At 42.3% G+C, this 24,528-nt stretch overlaps 1 long non-coding RNA gene across 1 annotated transcript; it reads left to right on the forward strand.

Annotated features, from left to right (window-relative positions):
• The first annotated feature begins 9,539 nt into the window (after window positions 1-9,539).
• LOC135322076 (uncharacterized) lies at window positions 9,540-23,672 on the forward strand. The gene is made up of 3 exons (XR_010382390.1): window positions 9,540-9,712; window positions 11,551-11,645; window positions 23,561-23,672. It is a non-coding gene; the product is annotated as an uncharacterized LOC135322076 (long non-coding RNA).
• Window positions 23,673-24,528: the final 856 nt, after the last annotated feature.

Genomic DNA, 24,528 nt, shown 5'->3' on the forward strand with positions numbered 1-24,528 from the left:
GATGAACTTGAAAGGTGAACATTGTAAGTGGGAGAAATTATTTATAATTCGGTAATAAAAGTTTATGTCTGACACTCCAAATTTCATACATCTGCTATGTGCTGGCCCTGAGATATAAAACAATTGAAGTTGCCTTTACATTTGGCCGTATATGAAAGGTCATAAATTAGAATGATAACGTTCGTCCTCTTTCCCAGCTCACAAAATTTCCATATTAACATCTTCACCTCAAACATAAATGGTTACCCAGCTACAAAGAAAAGAGTTGTATTGGGCTTTTGTGAATTATAGTTGGTGTTGGAAATCTGTGGTACATAAGGATGCTATTCATCTTGCAGGGGAATGAATCGACTTCAAGCTAATTCTACCGCAGCGAAACTAATTAAAACTGGATGGCCAGCTCACATAAATAAAGTACAATGTATAAAAAGTTAGGAATATTTTAGATGTCACCAAATAATTTCCAAGGTATGTGGTTCTTCTAATTCTTAAAAGTGCACTCCTACATCTGTGAGGTGTTTTCTCTGCTTGAATACCTGCCACCAAGTTTATTTAAAGTCAATTTTCAAAATATTTCTTACTAATGTGATTTTAACTGATAATGTGAAAATGTTGATCTTTTCAACTACCAAAACCACCCCCCCACAATCCATTTCTATTATGATACATCATAACTAAATTCATTCCAAAACATTAATGAATTGGGCCAGTGCTTTCTCTTTAGACTGTCAAAAAAAAAAAAAAATGTTGACAGCCAAAAAAGAGATGTCCTTGATTTCCAAGGAGGGTTATCAAATCCACATGCTTTTTTTGGTGTAAAGGTGTCTCCCACAAGCACTGTGCTGTAGTTAAAATGCAACATGTTATAAACTTGTAGGGTCAAGTTCAAGAACAACTCCGGCACCTCAGGCCTTCAATCCAAGGAGAAAACAAAAATTTAAGACTGGATGTTACCTCTCTGTAACTTTTCACATTAGAAGCTGTTTTATCACAGTCAGATTAGTGAACATAACGTAGCTGGAAACTACCAATATATTACCATTAGCGCTTTGCTCTCAATTTTGTTTTACTTAAGGAGTTGGCTTTTTCTGTCTCTAACATCAGGAGAGATGGATGTCTCTGCAGTCGCTAAAGGCACTGCAATGAGAAGCACATCTGTTGTTACCTAAAACACTCAGAAACAGAGACTACCTAGGTGTTTCTGTTGTGACAAAGCCTGCAGCAACGTCTGGACACATTTCTAGAAAGTCACCCACACCGAGAGAATGATCAGCTGCCTCAAAACATACAGCATTGTCCTCTTTTCATAACTGTCCCCAACAGAATTTGGGGAACCAACATCCATCTTCATCAATTGTAACTAGAGCAAAGAATAATACCCTCTGTCCTCCAGGGTCTTCTAAAAAGCTCAGCTGAGAAGAATACTTCCTGCCAAGGAGAAGCATGGCTTTCTGATTTATGCTGGAGAATGGAGACACGTGGGTTGCAGAGGACACAAAACATGGTGAGGGCAGTCACAGCTTCCGACTGAGTCCAGAGCCAAGGTGAATGTTACTCTAATCATACTGGGTGGGGGAGGTAGTGAATAATTAATAGAGGCATTTGCTAGACTATGGGTCCATTCTAACTTTGTATCTAAACAACACCTTGTTCTCTTTTTAATTTTTATGTATTTGTTCAGTGCCTGGCAAAGGAAAGGACTCCTAATTATACATAGATGAACACAGGGCCACCGATTGCATACTCAGTTGGTCCCAGAAATAAGATCCTCTGAGAATCACAGCTTAAATAAATTTTAAAATATGAAGGTAAGTGAATTTCCTTGATGTGAACTCTACAAGGATCAGAATCTGAACACTTTTGGAAACTTTTTCTCCCATTTCGCAATCACACCATTAATTAATCAACATTTCTTCATCATTTCATGATTATATGCCTGAAAGTAATGATTTCTTCCAAAGCTGACCTTTTGCATCCATTCCTATTCAGCGGCAACAAAGATCTCAGAACCTTCACTGAAACTTAACTTTTCACTTTCTTAGCTAGACAGAGAACACACGAGTTCTGCCTTCAGCACATAGGTTACTCCCTAAATACACATGAAGGAAAACTAGAGTCTTATGGGACCCAACTCCCCGACCCCAAATACCTTAAGAAGATATTTTGAGAATATTTTATTGTCAGCAAAATTTAATAGTACACTGATAAAAATTCAAAAATCAAGAGAGAAAGAGATTCTGGAGGAAACCTATTATAGAGAAAATTGGTTGCTCTTTCAAAATAGAAAGGCAGGTGACTTTTGTATTCTTAAGATGTATGTATGTATTTTAAAGAATAATATTTTATTAGTCTCCACTCGCTGGAGCCGAGGAAGCCTTGGCTGTGCATGGCCTCATTCCATCTTTGAAGTTCCTTTATTCCTAAACCACTGGCAACTTTCTGTTGCCCCCAGAGCATTCGCCTAACTTAGAGATATTATTGACAAAGTACGAGGCTGTGAATTTCACACAAACCCTGCACAGAGTGTCATGGTAGGAAGAGTGAAACTTTTGTCTGGGAACAACTGCTGAACAAAACTCAGGCAGGGATTATTTTCCTCCTTTGGCCATTTGCAAGACGAATGCCAGTACTACAGCTGAATATTTGCATCTGACAGGGATTTGCAAGGATCGTTATAATGGTGGCAATGATGAGGTAGGTCCCCATAGCTCACCCACCCTCAGTCTGAGAGGGCCATGGCAAGTCAGACCTTGTGCCACAGAATAAAAAGGACATCCACTGTAAGACACACCAGAAGCAAGGTTTCTGTAGAGAAGGTGTGTGAGGAAGGGATGAGCCTGGCCTCTCAGCAGGGGAAACTGAGCCTCTAAGATGGCGCCTTTAGCCTCCCATGTGGATAACAAGCACCAAGGGAAGAGCTGTTTGAAGAAAGTTGTTGTCCTTGGTGTCTTCCCAGAGTTTCCCTGCTGAGCTGCTCCTCATTCTGGTCTCATGCCCTGACAACACTGGAATTCTTACCGGTGTGTTCCTCCCAAGTGTCCGCATGGCACTGAGCCTTGGCTGTGGGTTCCAACGTCTACCTTCTAAGTATCCTCTAAGATAATTCCTGTGCTTTTGGTCTCTTCCCCGGTTTTTCAGTGAAATGTCATCATGGCAGAGACCTTATAAATTCATTTCTGATCAGGTGATAATAGCAGGTCCAATATGCGATTTTGCTCATGTGCATTTTAATAAGGTGGAGTTCTTTAATAGCTTAAAGGAATAAATCTCATGAAATGTTGGCATCAGTGCCAGGTATGAGGAGAGAGTGCAGGTTTCTCTAGGTGCAATGGCTTTCCCAGATGGAGAGGTGCCCACTTGCCCAAAGGAGCAGAGCAGCCTAACTGACTAGCCTTCCTGTTGTATGGGGTTAAGAGTAGATTACATTTGACTCTGTTCATCTCATTCACATCAAGGAATAAAATAGGACCTGTTTGCAACAACAACAAAAAAAGATGGGGTGAGGGAAGAAGGACGTAAGAGTGATGTGGGATAAAATTTATTTCACTTGTATGCTCGAAATATTTATAAGCCCAAATATTTAAGCCTCTTATTCCATCCCTGAAAAATGAAGGGCCCTCACCATCACCACCTACCTCAGACAGTTCGCATAGTGGCAGCTGCCGTGAAGGTGAGAGCAGCAAAGACAATGGAGATGAACACACCTGATTACTTCCAAGGAAATCGATCCAATGAAACCACAGAGATGATGTGTTATTTTCTATCAATACCATTAGCATTTTATGCCCACACTTTAGATCGTAGTTATGCTCCACCCGTGGATCTGGATTTGGAGGGACAAGCGGTCTTCCAGAAAGTATGTGTCTCCTTAGCTCACGTCCTGTCCTGGCTCGCAAACTTGCCCTTTACCTACTCTTCCAACACGTCTCAGTCCAAGCCAGAAGGTGATTCCAAGTCTGGAAAAACTGATGGTTTACTCAATATGTGTTTGTATTGAAGGTGGACCAAGAAGTGAGGGCAAATGCGATCAGGTTTATTACCCTGGGTGAAGTGTAGTCATTCTTTTCTAAAAGCTTCTTTACTTGTTTAAAAACATAAATATGAAAATGTGTTTTCTGCAGATAAATTACAAATAAAAGAGAAAAAACTCAAATTTTGCCAGTTATTTTACCACTCCAAGCAAAACAGCACGAGGACGGAACTCTCTGGGCCACGGCCATCATCGCCGTCCCTTTCGTTCTCTTACTGAGTATAATGCTCACTGTTATATAATCTTTTTTTCCTCATTTAATTACACTTAGTGAAGATCTTTACATGTCAGTGAATAGAAAATCATTTGAGTAACACGTAATCCTCAGCCACAATTTAGTTAATCCTTGCATTATTAAACAACCATGTATTTTAAATTCTTTGCTACAGTAACAACATATATTTAAATATGTGTGTGTGTGGTGATTTTGTGAATGCTTATCTGTTTCCTTAGATAAATCTCCCAGTGGAGAGTCACTATATATTTGCAATGATTTTCACATTTTAAAGGATATTTTGCTATAGTTATTACCCCATTTCTCTCCAGGAAAGCCAATTTATACTCCTTTCAAAATAAATGAGAGTGCCCAAAGACAGCTGTTTTCAAAAATAATCTGACTCACTTGTAAATGTCTGTTTATTTTTCTGCCTTCACTTGTGGAATAGAAGTTTCTAGAAGGCAGGGAAAATGCCTCGATTCTATTAGGTCCCTAGCACCTGACACATGCCTAACCCTGAGTGTTTCTAGTATTTGTAATTTTGTGTATTTGGGTTTAAAGAGAAACCAACTTGTATACGCTTCAGGCTCCAACACAACTTGGAATTCGGCTGCTATTTGCTAAAACTTATTATTTGTTAGGTACTGTTGTATGCATTTAATGAATATGAATGAATTGAATCCTCACACAGACCCTGTGAAGTTACCACAGTTGTCGCCTCCAATCTGTAAATGAGTTGACTGAGGCCAAGAAAGGTGATCTTCCCAAGGTCATACGGTTATGGATCTGGGATTTGAACCTAGGCAGAGTCCATTATCTCCAACTACTTTAATTTCTTTTAAATTGCACAAATACCAATGTAATCAGGGGCCAAATAACTAAGCTCTTTTCTGCTGTCTATTGTTTCATAACAAATCACCCCAAAACCTAGTTATTTAAATAGCAATCATTTTATTATATCCCACAGTCTCTGTGGGTGAGAATTTTGGGCAGATCAGGGTGTTTCTGGATCAGGGTCTCTCTCAAGGTTGCAGTCAGATGGTGGCTGGAACAGTGGGCTTATTATGCAGCTGGGCATTAGCGAGGTGTCTCCCTTTCTATGCGTGTGGTCACGGGGCCATGCTAGAATGGCATCTCTGCATGGGTTACTTGTGCTTCCTCACAGCATGGCAGCTTCAGTAACAAGACAACTTACAGTGTGGTTAAAGACGGTTTGAGTGAGTGTTCCAGCAAACAAAGCCAAAGACTTTAATGAACCAGCCTCGGAAGTCACATGGAGTCTCTTCTGCTGTATTCTGTTGGTCCAAAGAGTCACAAAGCACCTCCACTTTTAAGGCAGACTCCTCCCCTCAACAGGAGGAGTGTCAAAGATACTCCTAAGTATCATCTTATACATACATCATATTTCTCTTTGAGAAATACAATCTGCCACGTAACTAGAAATGTCTTTGCCCATGAAACATGTTTACAACTCACGCTTCACAACTCATGCTTCTTATCGAGCTGATACGGTCTGTGCTGATTCATTCCTGTTTATCAGCAACCCCCTCTTCTGACTGATGAAAAGTACTTATAAAATGGCACATTGGCAGAGGATAGTTACAGAACGGAGGTAGAACTTAAGACTTTGCACCTCAGTGAACTGACTCGCCTTTATATAAATTGAGCCTGGGACCCTGGCCTCCTTGTCTAAGATTTTAAAGCTGTCTGCAGAATTTCAACTAAATGGGAAAGCAACTTTTTCTTCTTCTAAAAAACTGTTTGCAAAACTGTTTCTTATTATGTACCCGAATTAGATTCAATGTAGCGGACTTTACTGTGCTGGGGTTTCTATATAGGGTCACTGGTAGGGTCACAAGTTTTTGCCTCTGGCCACAGGCAATAAAGATCTGGGAGCAGAAGGGCAAAGGCAACTTGACCTCCTTCGCATGCAGTGATGCCCACTGCAGTGGCCTGTCCTCTCTCAGCTGTGGTTTCGTTTACCAAAGATGTCTTTAGGAAGACATCTGGAGGGCCACGAGGTTTCAATCCTATTTACTTTTTGGCTCTAGGGAAAAACGGTAAAGGTCCTTACAAGGGAAACCAGCTTGGAGTGGCTAAGTCAGCCCTTCATGGCCTTGGGGATACTGGGCTCCTCGTGTTTGTTTGACAAAGGCTGACATTGGTCTCAAACTCGTGGGGTCCGAGCACACGACGTTTCTGGCTAGGTTAGTGACTCCAGCAGATAAGTCACCACCGCCTGCCTGTGCTACATGGTCCCAGGTGTCCTGGACACATCCAAAGCCACTCTAGTGCCTGGCTATGTTCAGTGGTAGGAAGTGGCTCAGGCACTGGCCCGTTTTCTGTGAGCATCTGATGGTGACTTTGTAACTGAGCAGGACCCTGTGGGGCCTTCCCAGGACAGACCCCTCCCCCGTATCCTCTGCTGCAGCTCCTCTCTGAAGTACCCAGATAATAGTTCCTCATGCATATTTCCTGAGTTTTTCAGGTGCTAAAAACCACCACCAAATGTGAGAAATTAACGACTTGATCAGCATGAACATGTGGCACCCAGACCTTCTGGTGCCCAGGGTTGATAGTATTGACCGCCCCGTTACCTCCACATCAGCCAATCAGAGGACTGTGCACGAGCTGATCATGTACCTTGCAACCGTCTCCTTCACTTGGCCGTTAAGTAGGCTTTGATGAAACTCTTCGAGAAATTTGGGGTTTTTTTGGGCATGGACCATCCTGTCCTCCTTGCTCAGCCCTGCAATAAACCTTTCTCTGCTCCAGACTTCGAGGTTTTTGGTTTGTCTGGCCACACTGTGTGTCAGGCACACCAACTTACATTCGGTAACAATTCCAGAAGGAACCAGCAACCAACATCTCCCACACAGAGTACAGGGTGCCTGCAGACAGCTAGGAAGGAAAGCATCCTAGCCCTAAGCCTAAGCCGAGAAATCCCCAAAAGACCTTTGCCATCTCCTTCAACAGAACGATCATAAAGGCAGGGATTCCCTTAAATGCTCATTGGATCTGATGCTGAATGAAGATTTGGTTTCATTTTGAATTGCGATTTCCCGTGGCCCAGGCTCCCCTTAGGTAATTTTCCGGGTGATGTAGTCTAAACTGACCTTTTGTTCTTGAGGGCACCTGCCATCAGCTTTGACACACAGCTATTGGTTGTTAAGTTGTTAACTTTTGTAACATGGTCTAGATTTTTTAAGGGAGGGGGTAGGTGGAGAAAGGATGAAATTTCCCCTTGAGAATTTTGTTGATAAGTTACATGGCTTCACCCCGCTAGATAGCTGAGTGCCCCAAGTTCCTTCTCTGACAACATTGCCGAAGCGATTCTTTGCCACTAGAAACTCCAGAGCCTGTTCCCTGGCTTAGTTTTATGTCTAGGTACCTGCAATCGTTGACTGATCTCACCTAGACTTCCCCCTCCACTGAGAAAGCCACAGTGCAGGCCCCGCAGGCAAGGCGGCAGCTGGGATACACTGCGCAGAGCACAGCAAACAGGTACAGAGGGGTGTCTGGGCTCCAGCCACCTCCCTGGAAATTTTCCTCTTTTGCTTCTGGTAATTGGATAGTTTGTTACATATCCAAGCCTTTCCTGGGCTTGTTGAGTGTGGCTATTCTCATTTGAATTAATCCATAGAAAGCTGCAAGTCATAGGGCCTAGACTTACTGAATTACAGATAAACTCCCTCCATAAAATCATTTCACAGCATCACGTACAATCTACAGCGTTGTGTCAAAAGCAAGAGAGGAAGCCTTGTGTCATTTCACTTCGTCTGTCAGTGGGATGAATATAGAGATATTTGTACTTTAGCCTTTTATGAATGAAAAAGGAGTTAATCCCATCCTATGAAAAGTTCTTGATTTGTCGGCTTTGAGAGGCTGAGTTCTCTGAGTCTTTCTGACTCCACAGAGTGAGCTGACCGTCCGGTGCAACTGTGTTACATTTTTCACTTACTGGGATGCCCTGAAGAAGCCCACCCTGGTCTTGATGGTCACTTCTGCAGAGATAAGTTACTGTCTCTGAAATCTCGGTTCCTCTTCACAAACTACCAATTAAGAATGAACTTCAGAGATGATCCTATAAACTAAATTGAGAATCACTGGTTTGCCTCACAGACAGCAACCACTCCCTGAAGCCAGCAGGGTTTAAGGGTTTAATTTAGGTCTCTGGTTGTAAGACTTTTCAAAAAATCCAACTATCTCTGCCTGGAAGGGGTTAATTTGAAATCTAAAGACTCACAGAGGCAATAGATTATGGAAAGAGCTGTAGATTCCTCAATCATATTTCTCTTTTTTTGTGTGGTTACATAGCAATGGACTTCCACCTTCCAGCGATATGACTCCTTAAAGTCACCTTTTTCTCTCTCTTTTTTTCATTAAAGTATAGTTGGTTTACAAAGTTGTGTGAGTTTCTGGTGTACAGCACAGTGATTCTGTTTTATATATGTGTATACTTTCCCATGTTCTTTTTCACTGTGGCTATTACAAGATATTGAACGTGGTTCCCTGTGCTACACAGTAGGACCTTGTTGATCTATTCTGTACAGACTAGTTTGCATCTGCTAATCCCAACTCTTAGTGTATCCCTCCCGACTCCTTTCCCCTAAACTCACCTTCTCTATCCCTGTGTAGGAGACAGGCTGTCAGGCAAATTCTACTAGCAGGTGATGATTTGGCAATAGTGTTGAAAAATGTTAAGAAAAATCTCAAATCCAACACAACGACTACTTCATTTGTGAATTATAGGTGATTGGTGGGTGAAGTATTTTTTTTTTGTCACTTTCTAGAGTGGACAACAAGAAAATGAAGGGCTAAAATCATTGAGAATGTCTCATGATTTACTCTAAGAGCAAGTGTGAAACGCGTGCATTAATAAATCTTACTCCAGCTGTATTTCCTATCTGAGCTATGCCAGCCCGCTTTATAAGCCTGAATTTTTAAAACTTGAAAAAAGGGGAGCTATCTTTTCCAAATGTGCTTCTACAATACTCAGTAAAGAAAATGTATATTTATTTTCTAAAGTAATGTCATTACCGGAAGCCTTGCCTCTTTCCCTTTGACAGGAAAACAGAGTGCTTATCTTCATATTTTCATAATGAAAACTCCCCAAGCTCAGGCCACTCTGGCAGATTTACAACCTTTGAGCAGGAGAGCTGACAGGCATTTTAATATGAAAGGAGATATGATGTCTTTCATGTACAGTGATGTCACTTCTAATGAGGGAGAAGCTGCCTTCTGCAGTGCCCTCCCGCCGTTATAGGGCTGACCTGGCTGCGGTAGAGAACTTCTAACCTAGAGAAAGGTCACAAGTAAGACAGGAGGAAGGGACTCTTCCCGATTGAGGGGCAGGGGCGCATGGCGAGGTCGTGGGCACAAGCCTGCTGTGAGTGTGCGTTAGCTGCAGGAGGAAGCTGAAGGCAGGAACTGTCTAGACAGAGCTGACCTTGAGAAAGGAAAAGGTAAGGCTTGATACTGAAAGGGTAATGAAAATCCTCTGGGGAGTGTTAAAATGAAAGCTGGGTTGCCTGTTGACCACCTTTTCTCTCCCTTCTCTCCTACCCTGAAGTCCCGAAACTTGAAAGTGATATTGACAGCCACGCTGTTATTCACAGGGTGCTTGATTATTGTGCCTGGAGAAACGAAAGTGAGAGAATGCCAGAAACTTGCAGTCTTTTATTTGCAAATGAGGTCTTCAAGGTTTAGCATTTTGTATAGAAAATATTGCTTCTGGTTTTGAAAAGAGCTTTCCATTCTCAGAGACTGGTATTCAGCTGTCCTTGCCCTAAGCCCTCTGATTAATACTGCTACTCACTCCTGACGGAGCAGGAGGGATTTTTAGCAAATCATCTGATAACTGCTATGTTGCCAAATCCAGTGGACCTGGGGAAGGTGGGAAGGGGCCTCCTGCAAGCCAGGTCCTGTGAAATTCCAAAAGCACCCTCTACTGCAGCAGAGAACCAGGTCGGTGCGTTGATCTCAAGGAAAATCCTGATATTCCAAAACTGGGGACGCTTTCACTATTTAAATAAACTTTTATTCATTAAGCAAAATATCTGGAAGTACAAGGGTTAACTGAAGAACTTAGAAGGTTTTGCCAGCTCAGAGGATAGCCGAGCGTTTAAAATTTGCCAGTGCAATTAAATGTACTTCTCTTTAATTAAACGTAGGCACATCCAGCCATCTACACACTCAAAATTAAGTATCAAAGATTTATTGTGTAAAAGAGCCAAACAGTAAAGGCAAGGGTCAGAACTGACCAATATCACAAAAGACTATAATTTTAAAAAATATGTTATTATCTAATTAATTTTACTGCAGTGAAACAGTGGTTATGAGCTTGGGCAGGCTGTCCTGGGCTGTATTCTGTCTCTGCCACTTACAAGTTATAGGATTTGGAAAAGTTACCTAATTTCTTTAGGCCTCAGTTTCATTATATGTGAAGCTGGAAGTATCATTTTACCTACCTCACAGTTTCTGTAAGAATTAATTGAACTCATCAATAAAAATCACTGACCACCATGTCTAAAGCATAGCTAAGCCCTTAGTGAATGCTAGCCCCTTTCACTGCCAGTATCAGTATTAAAACAATTAAATTAAATTTAAATGAAATATTAATTTAATCTTAATCAGTTAATTTTATTTATTGGGTAATTAAATAATTAAAATAAAATTATTTAAATGTTGGGTGATTAAATAAATTATTAAAACATATTAGTCGTGTATCTTGCATTAAAATCTTATTTGTGGGCTTCAGAATATATAAAATGACATTCTATATATAGTTTGTAATGGAAATTTTTTCCTTTGTGATTGGCTCAAAGGATCATTCTTCCAGCTCTAAAAGGCTACGTGTGGCCACAGGTCCATGGGCCAGTGAGCTCTGAATGACGAATCAGACGTAAAAATGTGGACCCATTCAAACATTAATGGCGACCACTACCCCAAATGCCTGCTCCTCTAACCCAGTGACTCTCAAACTCTGATGTGCACAAGAAAATCAGGGGGCATATTAATGCAGATATTCTGGTTTGGTAAATCTGGCCTACAGAAGGCAACCAACCCTGAACTTCTCAAAGATGCTCGTACCCACTCCCTCCCAACCCCCCCATCATTCCCACCATTTCCACCCCCGGCATTCCTTATTGCCTCGGAAAAGGAGGCCTTCTGGGAAACGTAGTCAGGTGGTAGGTCTTAAAACGTGAAGCCATTCTCATACTCCCACCTCCTTAAGACTTCTGACTCTCTTATCTAAACTAAGGTCGAAGAAGTTCCAATATATCCACATCATCTCCTTTAGGCCGTCACGGTGACTAGACCTGAAGGAGCCGTTGCAGTAGTGTGTAAGGACCAGCTCCATGTGTCCTGGCCAGAACACTGAATCCTGAATCACAGGTAGGTGTCTATCCGTCCATTCTCTAGCCTCTGTCTGCCTCCTCTGCCTGTCAGGTAATCTCCAGATCCTCACCCACGGTGTTCGCACAGTTCCAGCCAGCACATTTCATCAGGTCAGACCTTTCCTTCGGCAAGTAGGCTCTGTCTTCCCATCAGGGCTTGTACTCCCTTAGTATTTGCCTGGGGAGGGCGGCAAGGGAAGGTCAGGGTGGGTCTTGAGGCAAACTTGAGAACAAGCCTGATTTGGGGAGGCTCTTGCTTCTGGTAACATCATCGCACTCTCCCCAGGCAAGGGCGGCGGGGGAGGTCTTCACCCTTGACAAGGAGAAACAAACTGTTTCTGCCAGCCAGGGAGATTCCGGCGTGTCTACTCCAGCGTCTTCATCCTAGGTTTCAGTTTCCCACTCTTTCCCTATCAAGGCCCTGACCATGACCTAGGAGACCTGTTGAGTCTGCACAGTCAGTTTTCTTCACAGCCCTGCCACCCTGCACTGATTTTCAGTACCGATGCCTTCCAGGTGCAGGAGATGCCAGCCTCATTTAAAGCCGTTCCGTAGGTCCTCTGGCTTTGAGAGCATGACTTAAATCAGTAATAGCTACCTTAGCCTATCATTTTTTTTAATTCAAGCTTTAATACAGTAAGATCAGAGTGTCTGGCAGGGTGGTTTTGCCTTAGACATTTTTGTTTGTTTTTTATACATTTTTATTTTTTATTGAAGTCCCGTTGATTTACAATGATCATCTTCTTTTATCAAAACCTCAAATGTCTCAAAAGCAGCCCCTCACCCCTCGTTATGTTGCCCCTCACTGATCAAACATGGTAGCTCCCTGATGTTCCAAAGTTTTGCCGTCCACCCAATCTCCATCCCAGTCAACCACAAATAAAAGAGTTAGAAATTGTGAAGTCACTTCTCAGGGCTATTACCATCCCCACTTACCTGATTGTTTTCAGACAGTCAAATACAAAATCAGTCCCAAAATCTCATTCTGAGGGTCTTCTTTCTAGGACACTTCTTCTGTTGACTTTCTCAGTAAACAAAGCCTGAGGCAAAGGCTGTGTGTGAACGCTTTATTTACTGGTCGTGTAATGCGAGGACAGCCAGAGTCAAGAAAAAAGGGAAGAAAGGCAGGGAAGGAGGGACAGCAAATAGAAGGTGGCCCATGACTGAGCTGGCCACAGCTTCGCAGGGAAGCACAGGCAGTCGCTTGATCATATGAGGCATATCTGTGCTACAGCTTCTGAGAACAATCCATTGAGGGGAAGTGCTCCAGTTTTCCATTGCTATATAACAAGCTACCCAAGAACCTGACAGCTGAAACGAATCATTTTATTCTGCCCTGGTTTTGTGAGGCATCTGGGAAAGATGGGACTGAGTGGTTCACCTCTGATCAGTTTGGGTGGCTGAGACAGACCACCCGCTATCAAGATGGCTTCTCCACTCACGTGGTCTGGAATAGCTGGTAATTGACGCTGACTCCCGGCTGGGAGCTCAGCAGAGGCCACTGACACGTGGATTCCCTAAGGGGCTTGGGCTTCTCTCAGCACCGTGGCTCAGTATCCCGAGAGAGCATCTTCAGGAAAAGCACTCCGGGAGAACCAGGCAGAAGTTGCAAGACTTGTTACAACATTTGCCTCGGAAGTCCAAGAAGGTCGCTTCCACTACATTCTACTATTCAAGCAAGTCCCGAAGGCCAGTGTAGATGCAAAAGGAGGGGAAATTAAATTCTATTTCTCAGTGGAAAGAATAATGAAGAATAGGCAGCCGTCTTAACCGCAGTCCACAGGCAGGGAAAGAGGGACAGCAAATATAAGCTGGTACTTGACGGAGCTGGCTGGTTAACACAAGAAAACACAACCGGTTATTTGAACATTTCAGTCTCTAGATGTGATGTTTGGAAAAAACCAGTTCAGAGTAATCTGCTGGGGAGAAGAAAGAAGACTGCATCTGCTAGTTCCTCACTGCTGTGTTGTCTGTTGTCTTTCTCTGTCAACGTTTGCCACATGAGCTGGCAACCCCACACCCCTGCGTTGTGTCACTTTGTCCCCCTTCCTCCAAGGTGGTTGCTGGGGAAGTCATATCCCACAATCCACCGCATGGTCCTCCATCTGAGTCCAGAAGTAGGTGGGAGGATCCAGAACCTCCAGGCCTTGATGGTAAAGTTTGGGTAGCCCTTGCAGTGGGAGGCAGGCTGGGTCATTCTTCAGCCAGCCCTTAACCTAGAGGAGCCAAGAAACTGGTGCTGGTTAACTTGTGTGACAGTGGAGCTGAGCAGGCCTCTCCACTGACAGCAGGGGAGGTTGAGTGAATCTGGGAAGATGCATTAATTTGGTCCGACGCACACATCTAAGCATTGTCATTCAATCCAGCTTTCATAAGTCATAAGGCAGATGTTTTTCTACCCATCTAGTTTCTCGTGGTTGATTTAGAGCCATCTGTGCCTCTTTCAGTTGGTTCTAAACTTGGGAGGAGTAGTGGATATTTTCTGTCGCCTCTCCCATGTTCGCCCACCTGTCTGAGCTCTGGAAGGCTGCCTTTAGACACTATATCGAGAGGTTCCCCAGTTTTCTAGCTTTCAGATGATTTAGCCAATAGAATGCACCAAGAGATCAGAGGATAAGATAGGAGTAAGTTTGAGGGGGATGGCAGGGTATAGCTCAAGCTGTAGAGTGCATGCTTAGGAAGCATGAGGTCCTGGGTTCAATCACCGGTACCTCCTCCAACAACAAGTAAACAAACAAATAAAAAAGTAATTAAATAAACCTAGTTACCTCCCCCTGCCAAAAAAAAAAAAAAAAAGATAAGAGTAAGTTTGCCACTGTTGGCTGTGTCCTCTTGACAAAGAGCACAGCTCCTGTCAAACAATCTTCTCCAAACATCTCTCACATGGTTCCAAAACCACCTCCTCCTTTGCCCTACCTGGTCCAGGAGCTCACTTCTGCTGCTGACCCTGGGATACCCACCACTCCGTGTAGGTTTCCTTTAACACATTTGTGAAGTGTCCTTTTTAAAACTCTCTAATTACAGGTTTGAACATGCCTTCTGTTCCTATTGGGACCCTAAAGAATATAGGTGGGGACAGGAATGTAATTAATTATCACCCCTAGGTCCACAAAAGTAAGCCCTGGTAATTGTTAGTAGATTACTAGTAAATACTCTTTAGTCAAATACAAAAATAAAAGTTTTACTGTTGGCTCACTGTGCTCCTATAAGTAGAAAATAAAGGACTTCAGTTTTTAATTGTCTGAGGTTCATCGGGGAGCCCCCAGGGCCCCACCAGACAATTACTGGGATGGAGTGAAATGCCAAGGCATTCCCAGAGGAAATACATGAAGCTCTCATTTCCTACCATCTGCCGGGGAAGAATTAGAAGGAAAGAGGTAATGAAAACAGCTAATTTACTCTTTTTGGGAAATCAGGCAAGTCCCAATGTTGATTTTATTAAGGCAAAAGGAACATTACTACGTGGCAAATATCCAGGAGTACTTTTATCTGGACATAATTCAAATGATTATAACGTTAGAGCTGTGCCGTTCCATCGGTGGCTACTAGTGACGTGTGGCTATTTAAATTTGAATTCATTAAAATTCAGTAAAATTTACAATTCAGCTCCTTGGTCACACTAGCCACATGTGGCTAGGGGCTGCGGTCTTGACAGCACAGACACAGGAATTTCCCATCATCACCGAACGTTCGATCGGATAGCATTGTCCTTAAGAACTAACACCACATTTCTCTATGTTGCGTGTTTTAAATTACCATGTTTATTGAACGTTGGGGGCACTAAATTATCAGACGCCGGAGAACTATATTTAGTGTGAGTGTGTTATGTGGAGGAGTAAAAAGAGTTCTGTGCTGTGATCCTCCAGAGGAGAAAAGACTTCAACTTATTTCAGAAATTTTTAAAGTATGTATTTTGACTTTTGTTAAATTTATTAAACCAAGTAGTGAAATAAGACAGTCACCCTAATTGAATTAAATGTGGACTTTTTTTCCCTCAGATATTAGAATCAGCATTATAGCAACTTAATTTGTTTTAAAATTAATTCTTAGGATGAAGATAAAATCTTAAGAGCCATGTGTAATATACTCAGAATTACTTTAGTTTCAGCATATTGAAAGAGAAAGTGTTTTAAATAAAAACATGAAAATAAAGACATACACTCATCTCCTCCAAGTAAGGTAAAGAAAAACTAACATTTTAGGTACATAAACTTGAAATCTCTTTAAAAAAATCATGAAGCATTCCAGCCATAATAAGACCACTTATAAAAAAAAAAAAGAGAGGTGAGGTAAATCCATGCAGAAATGATAAAATATCTAGGATATCAGATTGGATTGCATATATAAATAAGTCCAAATACATAGTAAATGTAGCTTAGATAAGAGGTCTTTAAATTGTTATTATGCATCTCAGTATGCAGACTTCATCTAATTTGAGATAAAGCCAGTTTGCAACTCTTACTTTAAAATTCCCAGACTGAGAAGCTAGGGTTTTCTTCGAAGGGTTGTCATCATCATTGGGTTGTGCTACCTCCGCCTGGAAAACATGTTGAACGCCAGACCACACGGATGGGCACTGAAAGCACACTGTTGACTATTTTCAATTGACATGCTGTTTCTTTCTGGAAGGAAAACAAAACTGAGGGATGAGGAAAAGAGGCAAATCGAGGTCATCTTGGACATAAGTAGACTAAGACTGGTCAGTCTAGAAAGCTGCCAAGATTTTTCAAGAATTTTTTTAAAACCACACTTTTTTTCTTACTACAAAAATAATTCATATTCATCATAGACATGTTAGAAAGCACAATTAAACAGGTAGAAGTATATGAAAAAGACCGATTTACTTTCCCTCGAGATAAACTCTATTAATAGTCTGGGATGTATTCCCCCAGAATTTTTGTTTCCTTGTGTAGAGAAGTATACTAGTTTTGCCACTTGAGGGTGTAAAGGTGAAACTTTTAATTTGAAACCTGCTCTTTTTCATATTGCACCATCTTGTATCATTAGAAGCTTTTACAATGTCATTTTTTAAAAAAGCAGCCAGAAATTTTTGATCTGTGGGGAAGTTCACTGTAGTTATGGTGTTAAATATTGCATTTTCCCAAACCAGTCAACAACCTGATTCAGACTATTTGACCTAGTGATTCCCTAAACAGTTGCCTCTCAGTTTTCCATGGTCAGAAACAAAGGATCAAAAAACAAACAAACAAAAAGTTAGACATCAATAATGCTCCTTAACTTTTCTACTTCCCAAACATCGCTTGAATACTGTCGAGGCCTTTTCAAATCCAACAGAGTCACATCTCCAGGAAGGTAGAGGAGTTTTCTTTAAATCACTCAGGAGGATCTAGGAAAATGTTAGCCCTTCATCTTAAATGAAGCATGCAACTCCATCCAAGACGAGAGTTGTGACATAGCCCGGAGTCAGCAAGGAGCCACTCACGGATGCTGACCGTGAAAGTAACATCATCATTTTCTGTTTTAAGACCATCCTTCTGGGAAGCAGCAGAAGCAGTGAGGGGGTTATTGTTACAGAAAAAGGGAAGATGGCGGGTGGAGCTGAGGCTGGAGCAGCTTGGGTGGAGCAGGGGGTGCACATTAGATAGTCTGAGAAGGTAGATGTAACAGATCTAAGTAAATAAACTGGCAAATGAGGAACACTCAGGGGACAAAAAAAGTCTGCCTGGTCTTGCAGGTTTTGTTTTGTTTTGTTGTTTTTCGTTTTTGACGACCTAGGTACCAACTATGGGAAAAGATAAGAATTACAGGAGAAAAGGGACATAAGAGGAGACACTTTGAGTCAGGCAAAATAACGTCAGTTTTGGTCATGTTAACTTTGAATGTCATGGGATGTCTAAGTGTAATATACAGTAAGCAGCTGGAAACACCGCTCTGAACATGAGGGACGGGGCTGGGCTCGTAATGCAGATTCTGAGCCGTGTTTCCCTGTTACTGCAGGACCTCACAGGGCCTTTAGTTTAGTGAGATGTACTGCAAATCTCCACAAACAAGAGGTTTATAGCTGGCATTTCTCAACCTTATTTGAACATGGAACATAACGTCCCTTGGAGCATCATTTTGGAGACACTGGCGTGTTGGTGTCACTGAGGCCTGGATATGGATAAGATTCCCAAAGAAATAATGTTGAATGGGAAGAGAAGAGTGCTGAAGATGAAACTTGAGAGACTCTAGACCTGTCATATCCAAAACATTTAAGGAGAACGAACAGTGCCTTATTCTGATTCCTTATTTTAATTTTCTATCCCAGTGAAAACTATGCTGCCTCAGAACAAATAAAACCATGTCTTAAGTTTCACCATTTACTTGAGTAGATTATGTGCTTTCCACAGTTCTAGGTCCATTTATACATTTACAGAATTTCTTTTAACTCTTAAAAACTGTACCCCAAACTTAGATGGATCCTGGAGAATATCAACATTTAAAAGAGATCCAGCAGAAGAGGCTAGAAAGAGATAGGCAGTTAGATAAGTGGGGGCCCCAGGGAGATAAAGTGGAGGAGAGGGAGGATGGTCCAGATGACATTTTTGCCTGCCTTCAGCATAAGGGGCTTTACTTCCTTTAAATGAGTGCCGGCAAGAAACCGGTTGGGACTGGATGGCTGTGATTGCAACAAGGACCTAACCAGACAAGACCCAATGCTCATTGTAATATAGTTAGCATTGCGGTTTAGGTCCTCCCCCCTCGCACCGTGGGCTTCTCTGTGTGCATCATGGGTAAGGACATGTACAAAAGGGGACAGGAATGATTAAGCACTCTGGGGCAAAAGCTGTCAATCAATCAAGAGGCCACCCCTAAGCGAGGGTATAAGACAGAAGGACCAAGAAATACCAGGCTACTGTCCTCTCTTGGATTAGCTCTTGAACGTGTACTTTCGCTTAAAAACAAACAAACAAAAAACTTCCGCGACACAACACTTTTGTCTCCTATCTGAATTCTTGTCTTTCGGGCAAGACAAGACCTGAGGCCTTCCCCTTTTGGGGGAACAGAGACTTTGGGGGAAGAACCCCAACGGTTAGGAGAACGATCTTGCTTAGAGACTGTTGATGGTCAATTTGATGTCGTCTTGGTGAGGCTGTGGTGCCCAGTTGTTTGGTCAAACACTGGTCTAGATGTTGCCATGAAGGCATTCTGTAGATGTGATTAACCTTTCTAATCAGTTGACTTGAAGTAAAGGAGATCGATCACGCTGGATAATACAGAAAGATAATACTTTCGTCAGCTGAAGGTCTTAAGAGCAAAGATTAAGTTTTCCTGACGAAGAAGGAATTCTGCCTCAAGACTAACAGGGAGCTCCTGCCTGAGTTTCCAGCCTGCTGGCCTGTCCTGCAAATTTCAGATTTTCCAGCCCATACAATCCTGTGAGCCAATTTTTAAAAATAAATCTCACCCTCCCTCTCTCCCTGAAACCTACACGAAAGCGGAGGGAGGAGGATATTTCATAGAGGTCATGGCCAGCGCTATCCAACCGCCAGACGCCCTAGAGGCCAAGATAAGGAGCAAAAGAAATGCTATCAAACCAAATGGACATTTAAACTCTAGAGTATTAAATTTTTTTTGAAGTATTTCAAGACATTATTATCACCTCCACACCTTGATCACTGTCACCCCTTGTTCTTAAGATTGCAAATTGAACCGTTGTCCTCTCGGGTCTGAGTTCCTGACAGAATTTGTCCTTCTCTGTAACCCTGATGGTTCCTCCTGGGGCCAAAGGATGTAAAAGTGAATTAACTTTGCCTCAATCTTCTCTTTCATCACCTGTAACTTATGAGACATAAAGCATCACTATTTCCTTCTTCTTTTCAGATCTGCCCTGTTTTTTGTTTTTTTTCTCTCTTTTGCTCCCATTGGCATTACTGCAACCTGACCCTCCCTTCAGCCCTCATGTGGGGAGCTTTGAGGCTCAGCAGAACTTGAGGGTTGGTGGCAGTGTGGGTGTACCCCGGGGGCCTGAGGAGCCTGCTGGGGAAGATGTGTGGCCCAGGGACAACCCCTCAGGTTCAGAGGGAGGGAGTTGCAAGGATGTTTGGTGTCATTCTCTCCCTCCATCCCACTCCAACATCACCCTGGTGCCGGAGTCCTCGGGAGAGAGAAAAGACTCAAAGGACCTTTGTCACAACCTTTCTGGGGCTCTGGAAATCCAAAGCAAACCTCAGCTTTGGGAAAATGTAGCCAAATAATGTAGAAGGTGCTGTGAAGGAGGCCAGTAACTTTATTACAGAACAGGGAAGCTTGGCTTTTGTAGATTTCAAGCGGCAGGGAACTGACACATTTGAACAACCAGCTCTCTGGAAAAGAAATAAATAAAAGCCCAAATGTGTAGAACTTGCTTATGTTCACGGTGTGAACATTCCCAGCATGGCCCATTTCTGGCTACTAAAGTGACATCATTAAACACGGAGCTGGGAGAAGATAGACAGACTTTGGCCCCCCTCACATAATCTTTTCACTATACTGATTCAATAGAGGCGAGGAAACATTACGAACATACATCATAGTAAAATAATTAGGACGTGATGAGTTCTGGGTATTTATTGCTTTTGTTTGTAATATGTTTAATTGCAAGTTTATATAATTTAGATTTTAATAATGCCTGTGTTGAACAACCCCAGGCCAAATTCCTGAATCTGTCACCACCAGCTGCTGTCAGCCTGTCTGCGCGGCTCCAACCCAACTGCTGACTGACTCAGGGCCCCAGAGCACAGCCCACTTGGGGCATCTGGGGCCCAGAGCACCAGCAGCACCCAGAGTGGAGGCTCAGACAGCTCTTGATGCACAAGGTTTGCAATGGGGAATATTTACCGAGTTTAACCTGAAACACTCCTGAGCCCAGTCAGCTGCCACAAGTCCCCACTTTTCATTCATCTCTGTGAATGTGTGCTTTGTTATTTCTGCCCTATGACAGACCCACAACACTGGGGCAAGCTCTAGGAAATCTTCCTGCATTTCATTAGCAATTCCTCCTTTTGGCCAATCTTTCTTTTATTTGACTGCCTTTACCTACCAAAAAATGCCTAGCAACCTTTGCTCCTGTCTCCTAAATTCCTTTGGCTATAGTTTATCTCATTTTTATACCTTGCTGTCTTATTTTTCTGAAGTGAGGTTTTTATTATTTTTTTCTTATTAAGAAAAAGCAATCATGCATTTATTTCAGGGAAAAATGAGAAAATATAGTTAAATAAAAAAATGCATAAAGCAAACCTCCCCACTAAAAGAGAGAACATTCTTAATATTATTACCTGTGTTTTCCTGTATCCAGATGACTCCAGGGCCACGTCCCTGAACTTGTCTCACTTTTGAAAAGTTTCATTCCACCTTGAGGACCGTTCCTACATGGGGAGGGTGTTTATGTCTTTTTGGGGGGCAGGGGGTAAGAGCAAAGTTTCATAGATCCTCTTCATTCATACATTATGTAAACTAAAGAGAGGTTATCTTCCTCCTCCCACTCCAATAGTCCGCCTGTTTCTTCCATTCCTTTAGCATCTTCATTCATTTGGGGCCTTCCTCCATGCGCCAAGGGGCGAGCTTCTTGGGAAAGGCCCACTCTATGGTACTTTGACAATAGTGTTTCTCTCTTCTCTAACACCCCCAGAGCCACGTTTTCTAGGCCCCAATGCCAGCACACAGAGGGCTTTGCTGTCTGTCTGTGATCATGCCTTTCTGACTGTCAGGGCAGTTCTGAGCTTCGGGGAGGAAGGATGGCTCCTCACTGTGCCCTTCCATGCTTGGTAACACCCATATTTCTATTTTCTGCTTGGACAAGAGAATTTTTCCCTTTAAAAGGAGGATCCTGGATCCATAGTATCCAATAACGCGGATTTCCTTTCTAAGAGAAAGAACAGAGAGAGAAAGGTACACGGTGATTAAAGAGTTCCGTGGCGACAGCTCCCTGGAGAGAAACACAGGTCTTGCTTTGGCAGCGCTGTCCTCCAGGAAGGAGCTTCGTGGACAAGCTGTGTCGCTTGCTTCAGTCCCTGTCTGAGCCAGGATGGGATTGGCACGTTGCCGTGTTGAAATTGGCTCCACACCTTGTTGAAGTGGGCAGCCCGCCATGCTAATTGATGGGTATGAGTGCAGACATGCTGAAGAACCAGTGTGCACGTCAGATCGGAGTGGGAGAAGGATTTCAGGCCAGAAATATCAAATATTGTGCAGAGATCCTGTGCCAGGGAGAGAGGGAAGATGGTATCCTTGTGACTGCTGCAGCCCCGAGTTGGGTTTATTTTTAAATGCCCCATATAGCTGAAAAGACAAGGAAGGTGTGGGTCTGAGGAGGAGCAGGAAGGGGCAAGGTTATTGACTTTCAAAAGATATAGCTATTATCTGCCAGTTGGGGTGCAAGATGGTTTTTTATCCAAAAAGCTGTGTCTTGATTAGAGTGACTTTCAAGCTGTGTACTTTGGGCAGATACATAGAAATCAGAGCCACTACATGGTTTCCAGGTTAATCACACTGGGGACTGCTCAGGGTGGATGCTGATAACTGCTCTCTCCTCTTCCTGCTTGTCCTTGATGCCCCAGCCACCCCAGGGAATCAACCCTCTCTGCAGCAAGTACGTCCAGCGGGCCCACAGCATAGGTAGCCATCAACCCTATCCTCTTGTCAATTACATATCGGTCCTCCCCATTGGCGGACAGCTCAGTAACACCCCACTTTTAGTGTGGAAAAGAGAAACTTGACAACATTAGGATAAGAAAGACTTTGTGAAGGGTTCTGAATGGATGTTAGCATAGACTACCCTTGCTTCCCTCTACTGCTGGCAATAGACAGCAGTCTATTTGCCTTCTAATTGCCTAGTGATAAACAGCCTAGGAGAAAATTAAGGGAGATTCAGGTGAAAATTAACACTTAGTAACAGAGATAGTGGGTCATCAGATGCAGGACCTAGTAAGTGACAACTACACGGAGAACTGGTAGAGATGAAGTTTGTACCTCAATGTAGCTGTATGTCCCAGGATAACATATAAAGTCAAATATAAAGCTTTGATGAAACTTCAAGAAAGCACCTTTCTGAAGACTTTAAAAGCACACCCTTTACAGTAAACTACACATATTTCAAATGTACAATTTGATGAATTTTGATAGAATAAAACCAATGAAACCAATGAAAGCACTACCACAATCAGGATAGCTAACATTTCCATCACTCCCCAAGAGGTGCAATTTTCGAATTCCCAATTTACCCCTTCTGTAAATTACTGTACAGGAACCATACCACAATAAAGGTGTTAAAAATTGCATCTCATGATTTTATCCTTTTATCAATGTTGAAAATATCTTCGCAGGTTTAAAATTACTTTTTTTTCCATGCACTGTTTATATTTTTAAGCCCTTTTTTTCCTACTGGGTGTTGAACTTGGTCTTATTTTTTTTGTGAGTCCTCATTACATACTAAGTTAAAGACATTGGCCTGTGATTAAACACGCACACACAAAAATAAAAACACATCCTTTGAATTGTTGCAACATTATTTGAATTGAATGCCAACGAGCCAGAAAGTGGGCCTGTCAGTTCAGTCCCCATCAGCTTTTGGACTGATTTCATTTTATTAACAGTTGAATTTTTGCACAGAGTAGGAATTGAAGAAGCCACTGCTCTGAGCCTGATTTTACATCATCTCTTCCTTCCTGATTGTAAAAGTGTTTCATGTTCTTTTAACACTGAAACCATAAAGTTAATATAAAAAATTACACCAGTGGTCAAACAAATGTAGTCGTGTTCAACTCACTTTTAGTTTCTCCTACTTTTTTTTTTTTGTATAGCATCTTTAAAAAGTCAACTTAAAAAAAAAAACAGCTAAAATCAGGATAGGGTGATGAGAATGAGGCCAAAAGCTTCTTTATCTCAGCTAAATTAAAATTACTAAAAATAAGTTTATTTTGATTGTACCAAAAGATCCTGATTATTCACTTGAAACCAATGGAAATCATTGAATTTGGGAAAAAACAAACAAAAGAAAACCTTTTGGATTATACTTAAAGATGGTACTGAAAGAACAGGAAGAAGTCAGTGGATTGGACTGCATTTATTGAAAGGTAAGCAAAATCATTTGAATTTAATGATTCTAATGTCGTCTAATGATGGATGTGGTCTAAGCTTCTTGCATAGAAAGTGTATCCATAATTCCCAACAGTGCTCATTAGAATGACGTATATGTGTGCATATTTCCTCATCTGGATTCAAATCACATGGACATTTGATCAGTCCAATCAGCTTTCTTGACTGTCTTAGAGAATGTGTTCATACAAACAGCACAGTTCACAAGGAGCTTTGAAAAGTTCCAGCTCAGTCGGAATGACAGGGAATTTTTCAAGCCTTTTCTCTTCATGGCTAATTAAACATCGGGGAGTTGGGGGGTGGGGGGCCGGGTCATTTTCCTCCTGAGGTATCTCCATGTAATTTGTTAATTTATCTTGCCTGATAACCTTGAAAATTCTAATTCCGCGATTACCTCTGACATTCCAAATGCTCAGATTGGTGTACTGGCTGGCTTTTCCTTTTATGACTTCTTCTGAAACAGGAGTGGCGCGTGATTGATTACTCAATCAGGTTTGAGTGTTTTCCTTCACAATCCTGAGATACTCAGCAGCCAATTCTGCGCAGAGTAAGAAACGATTTCTTGTCCCCTAAATTCTCCACGGTGATGAACTCAGTGGTCAGTGGTCACGTACAGTGTTTTTCAGACACACCCTGTTGGATTCACCAGTGTCTGTTCTCTGCAGTTTCATCCATGAATTTCCTGAACCTGACCTGACCTGACCTAGTAGCAGCTCGGGCCACCAGCTCATGGGGTCTGTGATTACCTTGTAACTACATACGGTCTGGAATTCTGGGAGTGAATTGTTGGTACCTGAGACCCACTG

Source organism: Camelus dromedarius, chromosome 1, assembly GCF_036321535.1.
Source record: "Camelus dromedarius isolate mCamDro1 chromosome 1, mCamDro1.pat, whole genome shotgun sequence".
Classification (NCBI taxonomy): Eukaryota; Metazoa; Chordata; class Mammalia; order Artiodactyla; family Camelidae; genus Camelus; species Camelus dromedarius.